Genomic DNA, 26,545 nt, shown 5'->3' with positions numbered 1-26,545 from the left:
GTCTTGATCTTCGGGGAGCCTATCACCTAATCAGAGTGCGAGAAGGTGATGAATGGAAAACAGCCTTCAGAACTAAATACGGTCTTTACGAATATCAGGTGATGCCGTACGGCCTATGCAATGCGCCAGCGGCATTTCAGTACTTCATAAACGATGTTCTGAAAGACTTCATTGATCTATGTGTGATCGTATACATAGATGACATCTTGATTTATTCAAAGTCTGAAGAGGAACATCACGGACAGGTCCGAGCTGTTTTACAACGTCTCAGAGAAAATTCCTTATATGTGAAGCTAGAAAAATGTTTGTTCAACACCACCACGGTAGAGTTCCTGGGATTCGTGTTGTCACCTTCTGGAATCACCATAGATGAACACAAGGTAAAGGCAGTTGCGGACTGGCAATCTCCAACCACCATCAAGGAAGTCCAGAGTTTTATAGGCTTTGCTAACTTCTATAGGAGATTTATCCATGGTTTTTCTCAAAAGATTCTACCTTTAACCAGATTATTGAGAAAAGGAGTTCCTTTTAATTGGTCAGAGGAAGCTGAGCAAGCATTCACCTTATTAAAGAAAAGTTTCACTTCGGCACCTATTCTTCTACATGCTGACCCCACAGAGCCATTTTATCTAGAGACTGATGCCTCCGACTTTGCTATAGGAGGCATTTTATCTCAAAGGCACAAAAACACCGGCCAGCTGCATCCTGTGGCGTATCGTTCTCGTAAACTCAACCCAGCGGAATGCAACTACACCATCACGGAGAAGGAGCTTTTAGCCATTAAGGATGCTTTTAAAGAATGGAGGCATTATCTGATGGGTGCTAAGCATACTGTGACGATATTCACTGACCACAGAAATCTGAAGTTTTTACGTTCTGCAAGAACTCTTACACCACGCCAGCTTCGATGGTCCCTCTATTTTGCGGAATTCAACTTTGTCATCACATACAGGCCTGGTTCCCAAAATGGGAAGGCGGACGCCTTGTCCAGATTGGATACTGACCATCAGAGTATCAGGGTCGAAAATCAGCAAATAATTCCGGCAGACAGAATCATTGGAACCATTTCCTTGGAACCTTTTGAAGATCAAATTCGAGAACACATGACCACTGCTCTTGTCCACGGCTGGGCCGCTGAAGACCCTTTACGAACTGTCCAGAATGGATTACCCTATCATGGACAGGCACTATTCCTACCCACCACAGACCTTCAAACTAAAGCCTTACGTGAATGTCATGATCACCCTCTAGCAGGTCATAAAGGTGTCCACAAGACAGATGATTTAGTTAAACAAAGTTTCTGGTGGCCACACATGACCAGTGACATTCGACAATATGTTTTGGGATGTGAGATTTGCACTCGGGGAAAATCGGACAGGCAAGCACCAAAAGGCCTTTTACAACCTTTACCAACTCCCCCATATCCCTGGCACACAGTATCTTTAGACTTAATTGTCGATCTACCATCCTCTCATGGCTTTGACACTATCCTAGTCTGTGTGGATACTTTCAGTAAAATGACACATTTTGTACCTATTAAAGGCACACCAACATCACTACAATTATCACAGTTCTTTAACCAACATGTCATTCGCCTTCATGGCATTCCTAAGGTGTTAATCACTGACAGGGGGTCCCAATTCCTATCTCGATTTTGGAAAGCTTACATAAAAGGTTTAGGTATCGACCACCGCTATTCCACTAGTTTCCATCCAGAAACGGATGGACAAACTGAACGCACAAACCAAGAGTTAGAACAATATCTGCGGCTTTATTTGCTTGATGAGGAAGCAGATTGGCCTGATTACTTGTGGTCTGCTGAATTTGCTCACAATAATGCTCAAAATGTTTCCACTGGGTACTCCCCCTTTTTCATAACCTCTGGCAGGCATCCTAATTCACATATTCATTTGCCTAACATCGAAGTCCCTGTAGTTCAGGATTTTGCCCAACGCCTAGTTAACATCCACCAATCGGCTACACGAAATTTGGCCGCTGCTAAGGCGTCTTATAAACGTGGTGCTGATCGGAAAAGATGACCTACGCCCATCCTCAATGTAGGAGACCACGTTTGGTTGTCTACAAAGAATTTACGCCTTAAGGGCACCCGTAAATTCCAACCACGCTTTATGGGTCCTTTCCCTATTGAAAAAATCATAAATTCTGTCACCTATCGCTTGACATTACCAGTTACTACTAAAATTCACCCGGTTTTTCATGTTTCCCTACTAAAAAAGGTGCAATCAACCTTACGTCAAACATCTCCTCCTGCTCCCATTATTGTTGATGGAGACCCTGAATATGAAGTAAAGAGAATTTTGGACTCAAAATGGAGTCGCAATCACCTTTTTTATCTCATTGATTGGAAAGGTTTTGGACCTGAAGAGCGATCCTGGGAGAAAAGCTCGGATGTCCACGCTCCACGTTTGATCCAGGCCTTTCATGCCAAGTATCCTAATAAACCTCGCTTGGAGGAAACCCCGTTGAGAGGGGGTACTGTCAGGGTTCACGGGAGGTTTCCTCTGCGTAATTCGGAACCCACCACTGTTATTACCATCTTCTCGGTTAAACCGAGTGATGGAATTCATGGGGCTCTCAGTTGGCGTATTTGTTGGCGCCGCTGGATTTCCAATATGGCCGCTGACGCATTCATGGGTCAGCGTTCTAGTCTTTATTGAATTCTAACGCAGCAGGTGAGGCGCGCCTGTCAACGTTCTCGAGCGCACTTCACCAGAGAAATTATCGAGGCAACACTTACCTCACCGTCGTGGAAGTTAGGGTAGGTCGCGTCGAGGATTTTCGTCGTGTTAATCTTCGACGGTCACCATACATACTCAGGTTAGTGTATCTTGATTGGTAACTAGAAAAGTATGAAGAATCTCTTCCTGACAGAAAGTAGGGAAGTCCGAATTCTAGTTAAGAAGGACAATGAGTAGTTCGGAGTCCGCTGACAATTCTGAGTTTATTCCGCAGGAGGAATAAGACTCTCTCAGAGAATTCTTAGATTAAACCAGAACAACGCGAACCCAACCTCGCACTGTCCTTGTTTAATTCCATTTGGGTCAAAAGACAGATAGTGCATTCAGACTTGGAGCTTCCGAGTAATCTACCATAGTATCTAAGTAGCGAACAGTACCTCAGACATTACAGAGAATTAGGTTACTAAACTAGGAAGTCTATTTACGTCTCGCTTACAGTTATCTGCTCCTGAATGCTGAAGTTCAACGATAAAAGTACAATATGCTCACGGCTAGAAAATGAAGTAAGTTAACAGTTACATAGCAACAGTGTAGTTATACATGACAGATAAGATTCACGATACTCACCTTTTAATTCTATTTCCAAGACCCGACACCACCTTCACTCCTGTAAGAAAAGAAGAAGAAGAAAGGGTTAGCAAGAGCCAGAGCAAGTCAGTTGTTACACACTCAAGCAACTGAGAAATAGAAGAGAGGTTTGGCCCTGAATACCTCCTGGTAAGATAAGCTAATTTATTACCTCATATACAGTAAGTTAAGGCTTAAAGAATTGAGTAGTGAACAAATGTTAATTGTTGCAGAATCGTTTCTCTACAACGACGAAGATATCCAGGGCTGTCTCTTCTCTGTCCAATTCCCCTTTCCCCCGTTGACACTTACCCGTTGAGAGTTATACATATTCTCGCGGGAACGTTCCGATGGGGGCATTGGGAAATTAGCATCATTCTGCTCCCGTGTTAGTTGAAGACTGTAAACGCTCCTGATAGAGTGAAGTGCCCACGTTGTCATCAACACCTGAGCAGAATGGCGGAAGGGTTAGATCTAAAAAATTTGAGTGAAATACTTGGAAATATACAAAGGGATCTAGGAGCTGTTAGAGAGGAGAATCAAATCTTAAGACAGGAGATACTGGGTATTAAGGGAAGGGAGACCATTTCTGGAACAAGTGTAAAATCCACAACTTTTGAAACTCTAGGACAAAACATAAGTTCTAGCTCTGTACCCTTGGGTACCACTCAGGTTGTGCACTCCTTGTCCCCAGTAATTCCCCTTGCTCCTCCGGAGCGATTTAATGGAGACACCCAAAAGGCCCAGATTTTTCTGACTCAGTGCTCCCTACATTTTATGTGCCGACCTGCGATTTTCCCTGATGCTCAATCTCGGGTAGCGTTCATTCTATCTTATCTTAGTGGGGACGCTGCCTCCTGGTCAATGCCCTTAGTAACACAAGATGGTCCAATCCTTTACAATCTCGAAGACTTTAAGAAAGAATTTCTTCGTATATTCGATAGGAGAAAAGCTTCACAGGCCACGGATAATGAATTACTAGAGCTTCGTCAGGGTAATAGAGAATTGGTAGCTTATTTGGCTCAATTCAATAAGTTGGTAGTGGAGACGAATTGGCCAATGAGTAAAAGAGCAGCAGTGTTTTACAGGGGATTGAAAGATGAACTAAAAGATGCCCTGTCTCAGGTTCCAAATCGACCCTCTGAAATCTCAGCCTTAATAGACCTGGTGTTAGAGATTGATTATCGCCTAAATGAAAGAAAAGGAGAAAGAAGAAGGGATTTTAAATCAAATGTCCCTCGGTTTGATCGAATCAAGTCAGAATCAACACGAACTGTTGAGCAAACCACTGGAGAGGAACCTATGCAGATAGGTGCCATTAGAGGCCCATTGTCGAAGGAAGAAAAAGAAAAAAGACGTCTGAATAAGCTATGTATGTACTGTGGAGGAAGTGGTCACTTGGTTAAGGCCTGTCTGAAGAGACCTAAGATACAAAACAAGGAGAAGGAAAACTCTCAGCACCACCAGTAGGCGGAGTTGGACTGGTGGATGTAAGTAAAGACACAACTCCAGTGCATCATCAACTGGCGAACACCTTACAAGTCTCCACACCTCACCTGACCTTAGCCGTTACCTTGAAATTTCGAACAGTGATCTTGAAGGAAATCGCAATCATGATAGACTCCGGGGCAACTGGTAATTTTTGCGATCAAAAATTTGCAGTTCAGATAGGTTTACTGGCAATTAAAAAGGAGAAGAGCGAAAGGGTTAAGGCAGTTGATGGGTCAGACTTAACTTCAGGACCAATAACCAGCCACACTGAATCTGTACAGATAATTACCAAGGAGGGCCATCAAGAACTAATGCAGTTTGATCTAATAGATGCTCCTCAATTTCAATTCATTTTAGGAATTCCATGGCTCACAGAACACAATCCGTCAATTGATTGGGGGGCCAGAACCATAGCCTTAGATTCAGAATATTGTGCCAAACATTGTTTCTCTGAACCAGACACACTAGCTGAAAAAAGTGTGGCCGCGCAACTTTGAGACAATGGACGGACAGTATGCGTAATTCAAACTACTAAAATTCCTGAAAACCTTCAGGATTTCAAGGATGTTTTTGACGAAGCTGAAGCAGAAAGATTACCTCCACATCGGTCTTATGACTGCAAGATAGACCTGGAACCGGGGGCGAATTTACCATGCAGTCGAGTTTACGCCCTCACTGAAAAGGAGAATCTTCATCTAAAGGAATACTTAGCGAAAAATCTGGAAAACGGTTTCATTAGACCTTCCCAGTCACCAGTATCCTCTCCTCTCTTCTTCGTGCCCAAGAAAGGAGGAGATCTTCGAACCTGTATAGACTTTCGAGCAATCAATAGAATAACAATAAAGAATCGTTACCCTTTACTTCTGATCTCTGTGTTGATTGACCAAGTTAAAGAAGCCAAGATTTACACCCGTCTTGATCTTCGGGGAGCCTATCACCTAATCAGAGTGCGAGAAGGTGATGAATGGAAAACAGCCTTCAGAACTAAATACGGTCTTTACGAATATCAGGTGATGCCGTACGGCCTATGCAATGCGCCAGCGGCATTTCAGTACTTCATAAACGATGTTCTGAAAGACTTCATTGATCTATGTGTGATCGTATACATAGATGACATCTTGATTTATTCAAAGTCTGAAGAGGAACATCACGGACAGGTCCGAGCTGTTTTACAACGTCTCAGAGAAAATTCCTTATATGTGAAGCTAGAAAAATGTTTGTTCAACACCACCACGGTAGAGTTCCTGGGATTCGTGTTGTCACCTTCTGGAATCACCATGGATGAACACAAGGTAAAGGCAGTTGCGGACTGGCAATCTCCAACCACCATCAAGGAAGTCCAGAGTTTTATAGGCTTTGCTAACTTCTATAGGAGATTTATCCATGGTTTTTCTCAAAAGATTCTACCTTTAACCAGATTATTGAGAAAAGGAGTTCCTTTTAATTGGTCAGAGGAAGCTGAGCAAGCATTCACCTTATTAAAGAAAAGTTTCACTTCGGCACCTATTCTTCTACATGCTGACCCCACAGAGCCATTTTATCTAGAGACTGATGCCTCCGACTTTGCTATAGGAGGCATTTTATCTCAAAGGCACAAAAACACCGGCCAGCTGCATCCTGTGGCGTATCGTTCTCGTAAACTCAACCCAGCGGAATGCAACTACACCATCACGGAGAAGGAGCTTTTAGCCATTAAGGATGCTTTTAAAGAATGGAGGCATTATCTGATGGGTGCTAAGCATACTGTGACGATATTCACTGACCACAGAAATCTGAAGTTTTTACGTTCTGCAAGAACTCTTACACCACGCCAGCTTCGATGGTCCCTCTATTTTGCGGAATTCAACTTTGTCATCACATACAGGCCTGGTTCCCAAAATGGGAAGGCGGACGCCTTGTCCAGATTGGATACTGACCATCAGAGTATCAGGGTCGAAAATCAGCAAATAATTCCGGCAGACAGAATCATTGGAACCATTTCCTTGGAACCTTTTGAAGATCAAATTCGAGAACACATGACCACTGCTCTTGTCCACGGCTGGGCCGCTGAAGACCCTTTACGAACTGTCCAGAATGGATTACCCTATCATGGACAGGCACTATTCCTACCCACCACAGACCTTCAAACTAAAGCCTTACGTGAATGTCATGATCACCCTCTAGCAGGTCATAAAGGTGTCCACAAGACAGATGATTTAGTTAAACAAAGTTTCTGGTGGCCACACATGACCAGTGACATTCGACAATATGTTTTGGGATGTGAGATTTGCACTCGGGGAAAATCGGACAGGCAAGCACCAAAAGGCCTTTTACAACCTTTACCAACTCCCCCATATCCCTGGCACACAGTATCTTTAGACTTAATTGTCGATCTACCATCCTCTCATGGCTTTGACACTATCCTAGTCTGTGTGGATACTTTCAGTAAAATGACACATTTTGTACCTATTAAAGGCACACCAACATCACTACAATTATCACAGTTCTTTAACCAACATGTCATTCGCCTTCATGGCATTCCTAAGGTGTTAATCACTGACAGGGGGTCCCAATTCCTATCTCGATTTTGGAAAGCTTACATAAAAGGTTTAGGTATCGACCACCGCTATTCCACTAGTTTCCATCCAGAAACGGATGGACAAACTGAACGCACAAACCAAGAGTTAGAACAATATCTGCGGCTTTATTTGCTTGATGAGGAAGCAGATTGGCCTGATTACTTGTGGTCTGCTGAATTTGCTCACAATAATGCTCAAAATGTTTCCACTGGGTACTCCCCCTTTTTCATAACCTCTGGCAGGCATCCTAATTCACATATTCATTTGCCTAACATCGAAGTCCCTGTAGTTCAGGATTTTGCCCAACGCCTAGTTAACATCCACCAATCGGCTACACGAAATTTGGCCGCTGCTAAGGCGTCTTATAAACGTGGTGCTGATCGGAAAAGATGACCTACGCCCATCCTCAATGTAGGAGACCACGTTTGGTTGTCTACAAAGAATTTACGCCTTAAGGGCACCCGTAAATTCCAACCACGCTTTATGGGTCCTTTCCCTATTGAAAAAATCATAAATTCTGTCACCTATCGCTTGACATTACCAGTTACTACTAAAATTCACCCGGTTTTTCATGTTTCCCTACTAAAAAAGGTGCAATCAACCTTACGTCAAACATCTCCTCCTGCTCCCATTATTGTTGATGGAGACCCTGAATATGAAGTAAAGAGAATTTTGGACTCAAAATGGAGTCGCAATCACCTTTTTTATCTCATTGATTGGAAAGGTTTTGGACCTGAAGAGCGATCCTGGGAGAAAAGCTCGGATGTCCACGCTCCACGTTTGATCCAGGCCTTTCATGCCAAGTATCCTAATAAACCTCGCTTGGAGGAAACCCCGTTGAGAGGGGGTACTGTCAGGGTTCACGGGAGGTTTCCTCTGCGTAATTCGGAACCCACCACTGTTATTACCATCTTCTCGGTTAAACCGAGTGATGGAATTCATGGGGCTCTCAGTTGGCGTATTTGTTGGCGCCGCTGGATTTCCAATATGGCCGCTGACGCATTCATGGGTCAGCGTTCTAGTCTTTATTGAATTCTAACGCAGCAGGTGAGGCGCGCCTGTCAACGTTCTCGAGCGCACTTCACCAGAGAAATTATCGAGGCAACACTTACCTCACCGTCGTGGAAGTTAGGGTAGGTCGCGTCGAGGATTTTCGTCGTGTTAATCTTCGATGGTCACCATACATACTCAGGTTAGTGTATCTTGATTGGTAACTAGAAAAGTATGAAGAATCTCTTCCTGACAGAAAGTAGGGAAGTCCGAATTCTAGTTAAGAAGGACAATGAGTAGTTCGGAGTCCGCTGACAATTCTGAGTTTATTCCGCAGGAGGAATAAGACTCTCTCAGAGAATTCTTAGATTAAACCAGAACAACGCGAACCCAACCTCGCACTGTCCTTGTTTAATTCCATTTGGGTCAAAAGACAGATAGTGCATTCAGACTTGGAGCTTCCGAGTAATCTACCATAGTATCTAAGTAGCGAACAGTACCTCAGACATTACAGAGAATTAGGTTACTAAACTAGGAAGTCTATTTACGTCTCGCTTACAGTTATCTGCTCCTGAATGCTGAAGTTCAACGATAAAAGTACAATATGCTCACGGCTAGAAAATGAAGTAAGTTAACAGTTACATAGCAACAGTGTAGTTATACATGACAGATAAGATTCACGATACTCACCTTTTAATTCTATTTCCAAGACCCGACACCACCTTCACTCCTGTAAGAAAAGAAGAAGAAGAAAGGGTTAGCAAGAGCCAGAGCAAGTCAGTTGTTACACACTCAAGCAACTGAGAAATAGAAGAGAGGTTTGGCCCTGAATACCTCCTGGTAAGACAAGCTAATTTATTACCTCATATACAGTAAGTTAAGGCTTAAAGAATTGAGTAGTGAACAAATGTTAATTGTTGCAGAATCGTTTCTCTACAACGACGAAGATATCCAGGGCTGTCTCTTCTCTGTCCAATTCCCCTTTCCCCCGTTGACACTTACCCGTTGAGAGTTATACATATTCTCACGGGAACGTTCCGATGGGGGCATTGGGAAATTAGCATCATTCTGCTCCCGTGTTAGTTGAAGACTGTAAACGCTCCTGATACGCATCCTTTGCCTCATTTGAATGCTGCATCTCAAACCAAAGAATTGCAAGGAATCTTGAAGACAGTGGTCAAGCTGCTCACATAATATGTGAAAGATCTGGAATGACATACCTCTGACTGTGATGTTTGTACACCTGCAACACCTGTAACTTCTAAGTTATGTGTAGGTGTAGGGGTGTATGTGTTGCATATTATTAAAATCTTGACTAGAATTAGAACAAATTAGTAAGGGTGGGCGTAATGTGCGTAAGGGACCTACGTGGAGAGGCACGGAGATAAAACCAATCTCCGCACTCTCCGCATAGTTCCCTTACGCACATCCCAACTCCCGCCCGCCTTAACTACATTAGAATAACAATTGTTAAGAGTAACCTTACCTTATCGGCGGCGTCCCCGGGCTCTGATCCTTCTCCAGCGCGTCTTCTTCTGAGAACTGCGCATGCGCGGGAGCCTGCGCATGTGCTTTCCTGCCGAGGAATGCGCATGTGCGGGCGGGCATGTATTTAAGGCGGGTGGGAGGCGGTCGGACAACTTCTGTTATGCCCCGAGCTGCGGAGATTTGCCCTGTTTCTCCGACTATTATCGCGGAAGGGCAAATCTCCGCACATTCCATGGGCGGAACGGAGTTGTCCGCCCACCCTTACAAATTAGAACAAATTAGAAAAGGGCTATAGTCTTTAGATACTTTTTATTCGATCCTGTTTGATAATGGATATAAGTTGTATCACATGGCTTGTTATAATCATACATCTGACCCTGTCTCAGAAAGAGCTCAAGCTGGGAAAAGAACAGGTGTTCTGTTCATTCAGAAAGTGAATGAGAAATAAAGATGCCTTCAAATCTTGTTTCTATCTTGTCACATTTGCTGTGTGTGCAAAGACAAAGGCCAAATGTCAGCTTATGTCTTCTTACAAATTGATACCTATTTCATCCTGGAGATTGGTGTTTACTTTTCTTGATCTAACTGCAAAGTTAGAGGATTTTGTAAAGTGAACTGTTTGACAATTGTTCCGTTGTGCTGGTGGAGGGACTTCCCCCAGATTTATACATGCCCACAGAGCTGGTGGTTCATGTCAATTCATTTTGCTGTTTAATACAGGGCTCTGTCAACATGACAAGTCCTACACCAAACAATGCTTCACTCACAATAGGAATCCTCTCCCATGGCGAGAGGAGCATTTAGCAGTTTTCACTGCCCCTTACCGACAGGGTTTTCCTGGGAATGACGGGCAGTGAAAACTGACTTCTAATTCCACCCATCCAAATCAGGTGGGATCTTTGCAGGCGTATTGGCAACGAGATTGGCCAAGGTTATTAAATCAGTGGTCCACAGTGATCAAAGAGGCTTTATGCTGGGTAGGCAGCTAAACGAACTTACTTTTCAGGCCATCGCTGCCATAGATGTAGCGACTAATGAAAAGTCCCCCCTAACTATCGTGGCCATTGATGCCGCAAAGTCTTTCGACCAAGTTAGTTGGCCTTATCTCTGGGAAACATTAGCTGCATTCGGTATGCCTTTGAACTTTATAGCCTCGATTCGATCCTTATATTCTAGTCCCAAAGCAAAAATTTTAGTAAATGGTTTTCTCACTGAGTGGGTACACATATTCCGTGGCACTAGACAGGGATGTCCCCTTTCCCCTCTTTTGTTTAATTTGTATATCGAGCCTTTAGTTGTTAAGTTGAGAGCTGACTCGACCTTCAAACCTTTTAATATCACGAGTTTGGAGTTGAAGTTTGCTCTCTATGCGGACGATCTCTTAATGTTCACACCAAACCCAGAAGAGGCCGTCCCTAGACTTTTTGCATGGGCAGAAGACTTTGGGGCAATCTCTGGGTATAAAATAAACAGAGATAAAACCGAGCTTATGCACTGGAATTCGGTAGAGGAACATTTGGCTGTTAAATCTAAGATGAGATATCTGGGAATATATCTAGTTCAAGATATAAATCAGACAACTAAAATAAATTTCGATAGAGTTTATAAGGAAATCTGTCATCTCCTTCAACGGTGGTCTGGGCTTCCGCTTAACATATTTGGCAGAGTGAACCTCGTGAAAATGACTATTTTGCCTAAAATTACCTTCTTATTTAACTCTATTCCGTTATCTTTTGATCCAAAAGACATAGCTAAATTGCAGGGAAAAATAGGTTCATTTATTTGGAACTCTAAATTGCCGAGAATATCTTGGAAAAAATTGACGAGAAAACTAAAAGTTGGGGGCCTTGCCCTTCCAGATTTACTTATCTACTGTCATTCGTTCCAATTTAAAAACTTCAGACGATTGGCAGATAAGGCAGACACTACTGTTTTAGGCTCCCTATTTCAGGCTTTGTTACATAATCTACCCCAGGGTCAGGAATACTTTTTGTTCAAATTTGGTGATCCCAGGTTTTTAAAAAAAGTCAGATTGAAGATTCTGTTAGCTGCCCTAAAGAACTGGGTCTTTTTCAGGAAAAAGTTGGGAATCCCCTATTATGCTCCCCAGGCCCCGATATGAGAATCACCAGGGACCCCAGAGTGTTTGAAAGATCAGCTAGCTCGTCCTTTGAGGTTGGCTGGTATCACACATTGGGGAGATCTTCTAAAGGATACACATCTTATTGATTGGGATTCTCTCTATACCCTGACAGAGGGTTCTCTCACCAGGTTCAAATATTATCAACTATCAGGTTGGTGGGCTACTCTCGCGCCGGTGTCTTGTACATCTAATTCAAGCTTTGACCTCATAAGCAAGAAAGAGACCTGGAAAAGAGAGTTGGCCTTTTGGTATTGGGCCATGATGGGAGCAGAAGAAATTCCGGAGATTGAACTCTTAAAATTATGGGGTGAACAGGTTGACTTGGATTATAATAATCTTAAGGAGCTGTGGGAGGATTCCTTTGCTATGCTACATAATGTGGTTAAGCCAGCTGCACTTAAAAGGAACCATCTGTTCACCCTGTATAGAGTATATATCTCACCCAAGAAACTTGTAAGATTCACCAATCTGGAACATCGGTGCCCTCGTTGTAGATTGCTCGCCGCTGATGACATACATATGTTTGTGGATTGTCCTTCTTTGGCGCAATATTGGGCTAGATTAGGTGAATTCATTGCAGCAGTATTAAATGTACAACTTACCATAAATCCAAAGATAATTTTGTTTGGGTTAGTTAACGATCATCAAACATGTGCCATTGAATCTAAACTTATTTTTTATATTATGTTGTTAGCAAGGCGAGAAATATGTAGGGCGTGGAAAAACGAGAAGGCACCTATCTTCTCAGATTGCTTGAAACATATCATGTTCACCTGTGAGTCAGATATTGCCTGCGATCCCTCCAGTGAAGCAAAGGTATGGGCACCCTTAATGGCATGGCGAAATAGATGATGGAAGTATTCCGATGATTTTACCTGGGCACTGTTGGGGCTCATTCTCTAACACCATCAATGGGCCTCTCAGTGAGTAAACGTTGGAGTGGACAGAGCAAACAGTAAAATGCCAGAGAGGTTAGACCCCTCCCTCTCTCCCCCCCAGGGTCCTAAAATCCGAATCGTACTTTTTCTAGTGGGGGTTGAGGGGAGGGTGCTTCCCTATTTGGACTGCCCTTCCCCGTCTGGTGGTATATGAGGAATAAAAAACAAAAAACAAAAAAAAAAAACAAATCAGGTGGGAGGAATTGCAAGTCTGCCTCCGACAGACCTTACTCCACAGGGTCGCTGAAGAGGTTTAATTATGCCCAAGATAAACTTATCTCTGCAGTGATTAAACCTATGGTTTGCCCACATCTAAATCTGGCTGGGGGGCCATTATCTTGATAGTAACCATACTCCATTTCTGTTGCAATGGAGTATGCTTACGCCCAAGATATAAATCTAGTACCAAGATTTTAATAGGATCAAAACAAATCAGACCACGTTACTTCATGATATGCGCTCATAAATATTTGCTGAAACCCAATTTCCAAACATTATTGTTTGTACGTGATATAGTTTTATCTCTAAAACTTCAGTGGGAAAGTTAGAGGCCATTTCAATGAAAAATGTCTGTCTGTAAATGACATCATGCTTTATGTTATACTACATTTATAGCACGCACGGATACTCAAGAGTGTCCCGGCGGGAAATGCTAGTAAAAGGAGGCAGAGGAGGCTAAACATAACAGAAATTAGTTAAAAAACAGGGTTTTGAGATGTTTCTTGAACACTCTAGTGTCTTGAATGTTGCGCAGTTCCATCGGAAGGGAGTTCAAGGCTTCAGCCGCCTTGAAAGAAAGGAAGCTGCCGCCCATCCGAAAAAGGCGGAAACGAGGGATGACTGCCAGACGGTGAACAGCGGAGCGTAAATGCCTTCGTGGAACATAGAAGGTGAAGCGTCTCCTATGGTAGAGTGGGCCCTCACCGTGTAGAGCTCCATGTGCCAAAGTGAGAGCTTTGAACTGAACACGGCGGGCCACAGGAAGCCAATGAAGGTCCCGAATATGTTGCTTCATACTTGATCGTCCCAGGATTCCAAGCAAACACCCGAGCTGCCGCATTCTGTATAGTTTGCAGTCTTCTTAAATGGTAACCGAGCAGGCCAATGTATAAAGCATTGGCATAGTCAATATGTGACAGGATAAGAGCAAGAGTCACCATTTCCTTCGCTGGCCGGGTCAGCAGGGGAAAGAACTTTCTGAGGGATTTCAGTGTACCAAAGCACACTCCCGCCAGTTTTTTGATCTGCATAGAAAATCTGAGGTCTTCACTGAACCAAACCCCCAGGTTCTTAACAGGGTTGCTGACAGAGTTAGGCAGGGAGTATTCAGTAGGCCTGGCTTCCCTAAAATGCGGGGGAAATGATCCATACAGGAGAACCTCGGATTTGTCATCATTGCACTTCAACTGCGCCAGTGCAAGCTATTTAAAAACCGCGGAGAGACTTTCTTTCACTTTGCCCGGGCCCATATCATTTTTGTTTCAGGTGATGAGGAGCTGGGTATCATCGGCGTAAGCGATGATCTTTGGTCCCAGCTCCTCTGCTAGGTAGATCAGGGGAGTGACATAGATGTTAAAGAGCAGGGGGCTCAAAGTAGACCCCTGTGGTACTCCCGTAGTCACCTGTCTGGTGACCGAGAAGAATGGGGGCTGCCATACCTGTTGGGTCCTGTCCTCTAAAAAAGATTTAAGCCAATCCCAGGCCTGGCCAGAGATACCAATACTTGAGAGACGAGCAAGCAAATGACGATGAGGCACCGTGTAAAATATACTTAATAAATTGAGAGTTTTTAAGTATGAACTGGGAAACATTCTTGCTCCCGCCCTGATTGACAGTGCTGTTAGTGAATTAGTAGGCAAGTCAGGGGTCATGTGTACCCTAATAAGTGGGTTAGATTTTTATTATAAAGGGAGCAAAACCTTGGTGGATTAAAAAAAACAAAATAGTATTTTGCACTGTAGGCATAGTGACCTCACATATTTGAAGATGCATTCATATATAACAATGAAGAAAAAGGTGCCTCTGTGAAATAAAATATTTGCCTAGGATCACACAGTTTGAGATGAGCTTATGGGTCAAGGTGAAAGAAAATGTGTAGCTTCTAGACCGTGTACTAGAAAGGAGAGTAGAAGGTGCTTAGATGAGGTGCAGAGACTTGGTGCCTGACTGTAAGGAGGGGATTGATATAGACAGGTTATTTCTGGCGTAAGAAGTAGCTGTAGAGGTGCAGAGTATTTTTGAGGAGGATTGGAGAGGTTCCTTTGGAGTCATATTCGTGGTGATGGGAGGGACAAAGTACTGGCTCTAGAGAAGGGTAAGAGGTTGATGTATCCCACTATAAAGGAGGCCCTTGTAATTAAGCATGAATTAAACCCAGATGAGTGCAGGTTGGAATTCAGAGTTAGTCAGAAACTGTGTCACTACTGCTTGGAGGATTTTGTTGGGTACATTTGAAATGTTTGTTAAAAGTACTGCTGTTTTCTAAGAAGGTGTTTCAAACATTTTTCAAAGAGAACTGAGAAGAAGCAACTTGTTTCAAACAACAGATGAAATGCATATGAAATATTATATCTAGTGTCTTTAGAATATAATCTTGCAGACCTGTACTCGGCTACAGGTATTTGACAGAGCGGTCATCCTACCATCTGCCTACTCCAGTTCGAAATAGTTGAGGAAAACATTAAGCCTCTAATCTTTTCTCCAGACACTCATTGGAGTTCTTTTAGCTTGTTTAATCTGATACTGTTCAATGACATCCCCCATAAACTCTTTTGAATGTAGTGGATGGATACTGTGATGCCCATATTGTTCTTCAGATCCACTTCTATCCACTTTTCCAAACATTCCACTCACTTGAATGCAGCAAATCTTCCTCCATACAACTTCCATATTAGACAACATCTACATCTTTATAGAACACACTATTGTCTTTAAGATATAATGTAGCTTTTTTCACCTTATTTATATCCACTACTTCCTGCCAGATGTTTTTTTTTTGTGGGCACATCATTCACTAGAATAACAAGCGGACCTTCCAAACCTGTCTCTACACCCACAGTTTCAACATTGTGTTTAACATCTAAAGGTAAATACACAACTGTACCTTTAAGCCCTTTCTGAAGCTCAGTGGATGATACCTTTATGTGAGAGTATGCTTCTCTCAGAAAGTAATGTAAGCGATCCCACGGATATTCTGCACAACTGAGGGTTATAAACCAAGTTGGTGATCCTAAATTTCGCAACATGCACCTAAGCTCAACATGGTGACGATACCAGTACTCACTCGCCTCAAATTTATAGAGCCAAAGTAAATAGAGATCAAAGCTGCAAGTATATGGGTGGGGTTCTACTGTTTCACCTGATTCCTGGCAAATACTGCAAATGCTACTGCACTCCCATTTAAACACAAGAGCATGTCTATGCCTTCCTTGTGCCTCTTCACCTATCTCTTCCTCTACATTTCTAGAAACCATTTCCTCTTGTGCAATGGGACTACTGTCTTTTACTTAATAACATCAGCCAGTTGATTCAACTGCATACACGTATTCATTCTCTTGTATGTAGCTTTCTTCATTAAAGAAAGGCTCAGTAATAGATATACGCTTCCATTTTCCTTTGAAAACTTTGCCAAAGTTACTTTTATTAATAAGCCTTTTATTGGCCTTTTTTCTTCATAGACAACACCGTTTTATCCTGTGTTCTTGTTCTGTTTAGTATCAAAATAAACAGTTGGCACTTCAGAGCAAATAATTTATCAACAACACTATCAATATATTATTTTTGTTTGAGTGCTGATCTTCTTGTCTTAGTGTCCTTCATTTTTCATACCAAATTCTGTATTACTCTACTTACAAACATTCTTACTCATATTTTTTTTAATTGTTTTCACCTCCTTGTCAAATAAGGTGGCGGCAACTCAGCTCAGGGCCGGCTTTAGGGCGGTGCAACCGGTGCCACCGCACCGGGTGCTGGCTTCCTGGGGGCACCGTGTTTGAAAGTTTATTATGCTTTTGAAGTACCTGCTGCAGCGTTTCTTTCCCCCGGCAATTACCAGGCCTCACATAAATGTCAAGATAACTGGTGTGATTAATTATCTTCCTGGAGAGAGATCAGCATTTTGTATAGTTGAGGTTTTGACTTAGGTGAAGTTTGTGCAGAGGGTTAATATGCCTGCTGCAAAGAACATGTACCAAGTAGATTACAGAGTGCGTATGATGTAAACCGATCAGCAGGCTACTGCTTTCAAAAGAGACATCCTTTTGTTACTAGCAATTTATAACTTAAAGTCCTAATATAGAATAGTGAGCTATTAACTTTCATCCTAGAACTGCAAAGTATACATTATTAGAACATTGATTAATGTTGCAAAAAGAGTTAATTTGGCGAGAAATCGATTCTTATTATTAAACAAAAACTCCTAACTATGCTGTTTCTTTTTCGACTCTGAGTTTGTGCTTCTCCACACCAAGCACTCTTAAACTATACTGCCTACCAGTATGGATGACATGTGACTCCTACACTTTTAGTCCTTTGGCTTATGTAACATTGCCTATACACTGATTTACACACGTATGATTGATTGTCTCTGTGTAATGTGTGTGTGATGCAAAGTGCTCGGACACCCTACACTGGTATGAGTGGCGCTATATAACTAATTCAATGCATCTGAGAGAGTGTGGTTATGGAGACTTGGTCACTGTTAAAGGGTGCTAGTGAGAGAATCCGTGGTGGAGGTGGTCATTGGGGGGGCGCCAACAACATTGTCGCACAGGGCGCCACCAGCACTAAAGCCGGCCCTGACTCAGCTCAGCACTATGTGACTCTGAGCAATAGCTCGCTTAAACTTCCCAACTGCCCCCAGCGCCTTGAGTCCCCGGAGAATGATTAGGTTGCGCTTTACAAACACCCGGTTAAAAACACGTAAGACAATAAAAAAAAATGTAAGTACATGGGTGGGGTCCCACAGTAGTTAATCAAAAGTTCAAGTTTCAATATGTTTCTCTATTTGTAAATAGTTAAGTAAGTCATGTTATGTTTGTTTTTTAAATGTTTGGTTTAAATTGTATTATAATATGTTAATAAAATTTACTTGTAAAGTTATAAATATATTTATTATTAATTTAACTTATGGGTCACAGGCACACCCATACAGGTACTCATACATGTACTCACACACCTATTCAGTAATTCACACACATACTCACACACCCACTCAAAAACCCATACAGTCAGTAATAGACCTATTTATACATGCAAACACCTACTTACATACAAATAGGTCCTGATTAAGAGTCTGGCGGTATGAGGACCGACAGATTCGTGTTGGCATGGCGGTGGTGGTACAGCCACCGGCAGTCTGAATGCCCCATTAAGAATAGGGCAGTCGGGCCACCGATGCCGCCAGGTAACCGCCGTTCCCTGGAGGTGGCAATACAGGCACAGGCCGCTAAATGCTTGGGTTTTTCTACACTCTGTATGATTGCTTTTACCCACTGTTCAATGATGAGTGCTTAAAAAATACATCATTTACGGTGTTGGAGTAAAAAAGCTGAGAACAGTAAAAAAAGTAAAAATGAAATGCTAATTGGTATTAATACATACCTTTACAGTATGAGAAATGTCTAGTTATTTTTTTGCATGATGTCTTTATGCATTGTTGAAATTGTTAATTACTTTTGTAATTCTATTGGTTGTAAAACTAATAAAGATAAAGATAAGAGCTGAAAAACCTACCTGGTTAGCCTGGATAAAGATAAAGAGCTGAAAAACCTACCTGGTTAGCCTGCAAAACGCCGGAACACGCCATTGCTGTCACCGCCACCGCCAAGAGTCACACCGTGCCAGAGTCAGCGTCGCCGCCCCGGGACTCCATCTCCCGGCAGCACTAGCGGCGGCGCGCTCATTGAACGCAGCGCCAGCGCCTGGAGGCGCACATAAGATCAGCTGAAGGCGGCAGAGCGGGGGGGAGCTGAAAAACCTACCTGGTTAGCCTGCAAAACGCCGGAACACGCCATTGCTGTCACCGCCACCGCCAAGAGTCACACCGTGCCAGAGTCAGCGTCGCCGCCCCGGGACTCCATCTCCCGGCAGCACTAGCGGCGGCGCGCTCATTGAACGCAGCGCCAGCGCCTGGAGGCGCACATAAGATCAGCTGAAGGCGGCAGAGCGGGGGGGAGCTGAAAAACCTACCTGGTTAGCCTGCAAAACGCCGGAACACGCCATTGCTGTCACCGCCACCGCCAAGAGTCACACCGTGCCAGAGTCAGCGTCGCCGCCCCGGGACTCCATCTCCCGGCAGCACTAGCGGCGGCGCGCTCATTGAACGCAGCGCCAGCGCCTGGAGGCGCACATAAGATCAGCTGAAGGCCGCGTCGCGGGATCGCGCGCGGGTCGGCGCCGGGGCTAAGCCCGGGCAATGGGCGGGCCCTCTGTGGCCCTCAGTGACCGAGGTAGGCCGGGCTGGGCCCGGTCCCTTATTTCTCATTTTTTACATTGTAATTATTTGTTTGCATTTGTGCCCATTTGAGTAGAAGGGTAATTTGATGCAAGTACTGTGATAGCTATACTGCACCCTGGTCCTACCTGCTGTGCCAGGGACTGACTCAACTCCAGACTTTTATTCATTTTACATTGCTACATTTCATTTTAATTTCTGTGGAAAATGTCTAAAACTTTACGATCTGGAAGGGTAGTGGGAGAAAAACCTGCCCGGAAATTAACTACTATCCGCACAAGAAACAAGTCAGTAAACAACCCACCTTTGAAAGGACAATGTCAGTTATCTGAACTCTGGGATTTATCTGGTATAAAAAAACCTAAATGTGCGACTCTATATAATCCAGATACTAAAGTCTTGGAAGTACACGTACCAACTACCTCTGTGCCCCGATTTCCCCAGGTCCAGCAGGGGGCCCCCCAAACTATGGCAGGAGGGTCTCCCTTTCGGGACCCTACAGATGGGAAGTTGACGATTATAAGTGAGCCAGTGCACATACCATCGATCCCTCAGTTATCCATGAATGACAGGCCGGGGGATGACCTGTCTGCACTATCCATTGATTTGGAACTATGGGGACGCTACGTAAGCCCTGCTAAAGTGGAATCTCTGGAGCAATTTAAAGTTCAGGGGGGAGCCACCCCATCAGGGTTAATGCTGTATAGTAGCACCCCGTCGCTAAATAGTCATGAAATATCTGACTTGCTTAACTCTTCCAAGAGCCCCGACCTCAATCTCCTGGATAATATCTGCACAGCAGAAGCACGAGAAAAGCCGATCTCTGAGTCCATGATCGCGCTGGAACAACTCCTTGCTTCAATTTTGCTGCTTCTAGGGAAATTTGTAGGCAGCTCGGACTGTATCCTTGAATCAGTTACCCAGATCCTAAAGTTATTGCTGCAGAAAGTGCCGGATGCGAGTAAGGCCTCTCCCCCTAAGTCTGAACAATCTGTATCTGAGGGGAAATTCAAAGCCATTAGAAGCGAATTAGTTAGGAAAAATGAAGAGTCTTCTATGGTCCCTCATAAGGAGTTGCCTTATACTGCAGCCTCTAACTGTATCAAGAATATAGTCCTGGAGATAGAGGAGGAGGATAAAGTCTTGCCAGGCCCTAAAACGGTTCAGGAATTATTTCCTATCTTTGTCCCGGATGACGGAAAAGACCTCCTGGCCGACAAATCTGAGGTCAATGAAGAAAAGAGAAAATATGGTAAACAAAAAAGTACCAAAGCCAGTAAGAGGAAACCTATTCGAAAGTATAGAAAGAAGAAGCAACGGAGGATCATTTTCCAAAAATGCACAGTGACAAGGGAGAATGAAATAAGGAATGGGGAATCCTTTTCTACTGCTTTAAAAGTGGACATGGGTGTGAATTTATCCTCTTCAACCTCGGTGGAGGAGGAAATTGAACAAGGCAGCCTGCCTTCTCAGGAAGATTTACCACAAATTGGGGGCTCTCTCCCAGGCTCTCCTTCTCGGAGTGCTCTTGGAGGTCCAATTTCTAATCCATCTGGGTTTTTAAACCCTTTGGCCCCCCCCTTTGTGGTAACAATTGACTCTGAAAATTCTCGCCCTCCGGCCCGGCCTGTAAGTACGTCAAAGGCCCCTGTGGATGTGCGTGTACTAGATTTTGTTCCATTATTTGATACTGACCTCTTATTAAATAGAGCCTGGCTCCTCAAGCGTTTCAGTGAGGTTGAATGTCTCTATCACATTCAGTCTAGAGACATTGAACTGGTAACTTTGTTGGGTGGTAGTCGGGTTTTGAGTATTCGGGTGAAATTTTATTCCCCTATCATAACAAATTTGATACTAGAACAGGCTGAAAATTTTCAACGCTTAGGTATTGATATTCTACCAATCCCTACCCCAGGCAAGCCAAACTCTTTCGATAAGCAGGGGTTGAGGGGTGATGAACAAAACGGGGTACCCTCTCCTCTGAGAGACCTGAAAATTTGGGTTTCCAGGGGAAAACGCACAGTATCGCACGTGAAGCCTCTCCCACTAGTTGAGAATTCCACATTCAATGATGACAATAACCGGTGGAATTGGCTCCATAGTGCATTATCAACAAAAAATAAGGATAACCCCAAATTGTTCCACCATCTTTAACCCAGCCTTAAACATAATTTCCTGGAATGCGGCCGGATTCCATAGCAGCCCGGAGAAAATGACCTTTTTATCCACTCTGGAGGCTGATATATTGTGCATCCAGGAAACATGGTGCATAGATAGGTTAACGCCTTTAAAAGATTTTTATGTTTTGGAAGTTCCGGCTGCGCCCTCTAAGAAAGGGCATGCTAGGGGGGGGCTCGCTTGTTTACTGTCAAATAAGTTTCAATGGAGATTTTCCCATTATATTGACTCCAGTAGACTTTTCCACACAATTACATTAGAAAATATGTTCCATGACAATGTAAAATATCCCATGGTAATTTTCAATGTGTATATTCCGCCTGAGGAATGTTTTAATGATAAATTGCAGCGGGTTCTCCAGTATATGGATAAGATAAAAAATTCACCTCCTTTTCCTGTAATTTTGCTTATCGGTGATTTGAATTGTAAAGTTTCAAACGCTAGTCTAAAACTTTTCAGGGATAAAGCTAAGGAGGAAGCACATTGCATCCCCCAGACGCTCTTCCCTGAAAACTTAAAGACAAATAAAAGGGGGAAGATCTTGTTAAAAGAATTAGCGATCGGGGATGGTATTATCTTAAATGGAAGATTTCCATCCGACGTCCCCGCAAATCATACCCACAAATCCCCCTTTGGGTCATCAATTTTGGACTATGCTATCGCCAGCTACAGTCTGTTTCCCCAGATTCTTGACTTAAAGATCACACCCACGACTCTGAGCGACCACAGTATATTGTCACTATCAATTTCGTTAAATTCTATGAATACGGCATCTTGGTCGCTAAATGGCAGGGAGGCTACCTTCCACTCGACATCTGGAAGATGCTTCTGGAATAATGCTGCCATTAATGGGGTGCAGGAGCTACTGACCGATACCCTTAGGGAAATAGAAGAGTGGAACGGAAATGAAATAGTTTGTTTTGAGGAATTCATGGTAAAGATTTTATTGAATGCTAAAAAAACTGTCCCCCCTAAGAAAAAAGGAGAGGTAGTTTCTCTAACTCTCCGTAATCTGAATAGGGAATTAAACAAACTAATCCGTGCACAGTACGTCGAAAGGGTACTGGAACGTGGGAAAGATATCGCTAGGTTAAAAAGAAAGAGAAGCAGACTTAAGCTAAAAGTTAAAAGGGACAGGGAGGATGAAGTATGGATTAAATTAAGGGAATCTGCTGCTTATGGCAACATTAAAGATTTTTGGGCAATAATTGGGAAAGGATGTGGTACTCGCCACTCCCCTACTCCCATAGCTATACCAGAAGATCTATGGTCCTCTCATATCCGAGAATTATATGCAGGGAATGGGACCACAGGTGTGGATAACTTCATGTATGCTGCCCCTGATGACTCGGTCTTCTTTCCCTCTGAGAAGGAAATCGAGTTGGCTATAAAAAATATGCGATCCTCTGGGGCTATGGGACCGGATGAGCTTCCGATGACGGTCCTAAAACAAGACCCTTCAACTTGGAGTAAAATCTTGTACCCCCTGTTTAGGGCATGCCATCTTTCTAAACGTGTCCCTGCATCGTGGAGAGGAAGCATTCTGGTCCCTATCTTCAAAAAGGGAGCAAGGGACAGTCCCAGTAACTATCGCATGATTGCGCTCCTCGACTCCATCGGAAAGGTCTTTGCGAAATGCCTCCTGAGATCTCTTTCTGATTGGGTCGAGGAGCGCAACATCTTGCCGTTGGAACAGACTGGCTTCCGAAGGGAACATGGCACTCTGGACAACCTGACTGCCCTTCAGGTTATTACTGATAAATATGTCCAGGTGAGAGGGGGTGTTGTATACGCCGCCTTCATTGATTTCTCCACAGCGTTCGATAAAGTAGATCGGGGAACGCTGTGGAGAAAATTGGCGAGGATGGGTGTCCCTATTCTCCTGCTGGAATTGGTGCGGGCTCTGCACACTGAGACCTGGTGCAGGGTCTTAATGGGGGGCGAAAGGGGGCTGTCGGCCAAAATACCATCTCAGAATGGCCTTAAACAGGGCTGCTTATTGGCGCCCCTGTTGTTTTCCCTATACACAACTGACCTCCCTGCAGCTGTGTCCCACAGTGAGGGGATCGCACCGTTGATAGGAGGGGTGCCAATAGCCTGTCTGATGTATGCCGATGATGTGTTATTGCTTGACTTAACTCCCGTGGGTCTGGCTAATCGGCTTCAGGCTCTTCAGGACTTTGCTGGGGAGCATCATATGAAGATCAATATTAATAAAAGTAAAGTGATGTGTATTGCTGGTAGGAAGAAATGCCGCTCGACAAATTTTGGTTGGGCTATCGGAGGGCTTAGATTGGAGGTCGTAACTTGTTATACCTTTTTAGGGAAAATATTCTCGGTCAATATGAGCGAGAATTCTCATATAGAGCATTGCTCCCGCAAAGCTCTTGCCCAAGGCAATGGGTTAAAGTCCCTATACCTGGCAACGGGGAAAAGACATTTTTCTAGCCTTCTAGAAGTATTTAGAGCTAAAATCCCCGCAACCATCTTGTATGGTATAGAAATAATTGAGATAAAATACTGGGACTTTTGCCACAAGACTGAGGGAAAACTCCTAAGATCCCTCTCGAATCTTAACAATGCCTGTCCACTGGCTGCTTGCAGGCTGGATTTTGGACTCAGGAGTGCCTGGGTTCAGGGGCTTTGCGCCTTAATAAGATGGGTAGCCAGTTTAGCCAGAGCGAGAGAAGGAACCCTGCGAGTCTTACTTAAAAATGAACTTTTGGGCAATTTTAAGGAGTTCTCTAAACTTGTTAGTAATTTTAGAAGGGCTGTGAAAATCCTTAGACTGGATGAAAGCGCTCTTTTCTCCTATTCTCCCACGCAGTTAAAGCAGGTCCTAAGGGAGGCTTCGTGGGAGTATTGTTTTCTATCTGACAAAAAAACAGTTGGAGATAAAAGGAATGTGGAGCCGCTGATCTCCTCCTATAGGTTGAAACAGCCCCAACCATATGCCCTGTGGAACCTGCCACATGGGATACGTAGGTTTTGGTTTTTATTACGTTATGACTTAATCCCTCTTAACGTGTTGCTGTCTAAATGGCATGGCACTTCACCGTTGTGCAATCTATGTAAATTAAATAACCAGGACTGTATGCATGTACTTTTGATTTGTCCTATGTTACGTAGCTTGCGCAAGCGATGGCTTAAAGTAATTTGTCTTCGCCTCAGTATTGTCACTTTACAAGATTTTCTTCATGCACTTTATTGCCCACCAAATGAAATGTTCTGTGCTTATGTTTTTAACTTTTTTAAAGGATTTTTAGCTATTTATTAAACTCTCTGGAAGATTGTGCCGGCCCGGCCTTGTGGGACTGAGGGCTTGCAGTGTACCTATTACGGTCCGAATACTATGTTTTTATAATTCTTGTACTTGTGATGATTGTGTTGCTTTGTTTGTACATGTTTATGTGGCCCTCTTTGAGAGCCAAAACATAATAAATAAAATTTGAAAAATTTGAATAATAAAGATTTCAGGTTTTTTTCTTTTTAGACAGATCAGTGGCACCATCTATTGGAGTAATGTGCTTTACTAATTAGTTCTTGCAAAGATGTTGATATTTTGAGGATACACATCCAAGCACAGTGTAGTATCTTGGTTATAGTGCTGTTCTTGTCATTCACTGTTCCACCATTGGAACACTGTGGAGATGATGTAATATGGAATGTTGATCTATGAAATCCACAGTTGGAGAAGGGCTGAGCGCCATCCTGGCTGCTCCTGGTGGGGCTGAAATACTGCTGTATTACTCCTGTACTATTGATCTACAATAAATACTCCTAAATCATCTCAACCAACCTGGAGGGATCACTACACACAGATTGCTACAGTTACTAACACACCTAGGCACACATTAGTACAGCAACTCACAAAACCTGCTACACACAGATAGAGGTACTCACACACAGGCTCACACTGATTCAGCCACTGCCACACCTATACACACATCAATACAGTCACTGACACACCCAACTACACACCGAAACAAGCGGTTCACTGGGTAGTTATAGTTAGGATTGCGTTTCCCTAGGAAAATCATTTTTTTGTGTTATCAATGACCTTGGTGCCATTTCACGAATCTCTAGAAAACTTTCCGCCAATATGCTCCTTTTGTGCCTAGTTTGCACATGTAAAGTTTCGAGGTGATCTCTCAAGTGGGGGCCAAGAAAAAAGGGGGGTGTACCAAAACGCGTTCTCCCCATTCATTTTCCAATAGGAACTTTAGACACAGCTACAGCCTAAATCTCTGAATGGGTTTATGCTAAATTTGATGAAAAAAGCTAGATCTAGGACCAGAAAGAGTGCTTTTTGTGTAAATTCGTTCAGTAGTTTTTGAGCAATTACTTCTAAAGGCTTCATGGATCCCGACAGATCTCAAACTAAAATACGATTGACTGCCATAACCTTAACCATGAAGTAGTGGCAGCCATCTTAAGACTCAGGCCTCTGTCCCAAGTTGTACATAAAAATGAAACAAAAGACACAAGGGGCAGGGTAGGACTGACCTGCCCCCTAGACCTGGTGGTGGGGTCTCAGAGGGACCCTGCCTGAGGCCCAAAACGTTGTAATTTTTTTTGCCACGAATACGTAAATCCGCAGCAAAAAAAAAAAAAGAAGCGGTCTTAGCAGCTTCTTGATTTTAAGCCTCGGGTGGTCCAAGTCCCGGGGGGAAGAGTTGTCTATCTTTAGGGGGCAGTGGGGCATGTGTGCCCCCCGGTGAACAGACAGAATATTGATGAAGAAATATCGAATGTCATGAATATCGACTCAAGAATATCGAGGATGCAAAATATCGAGGTAAGTTTTATCGTTGTAAAAAATATCGATTTTTATGTAAGTCAGAAATATCGATTTTGAAAATATCAATGTTAAAAATATAGTTGTAAATAATATCGACTATTATTTTTTTGCTTAATGTTTAAAATATTCTTTATTTATTTTAGTAGTAGTTATTTTATATGTGTAAATATAATTTTTA

The sequence above is a fragment of the Triturus cristatus genome, chromosome 7 (genome assembly GCF_964204655.1).
Source record: "Triturus cristatus chromosome 7, aTriCri1.1, whole genome shotgun sequence".
NCBI classification, from domain to species: Eukaryota; Metazoa; Chordata; class Amphibia; order Caudata; family Salamandridae; genus Triturus; species Triturus cristatus.
Note: the sequence above shows the minus strand (reverse complement) of the source record.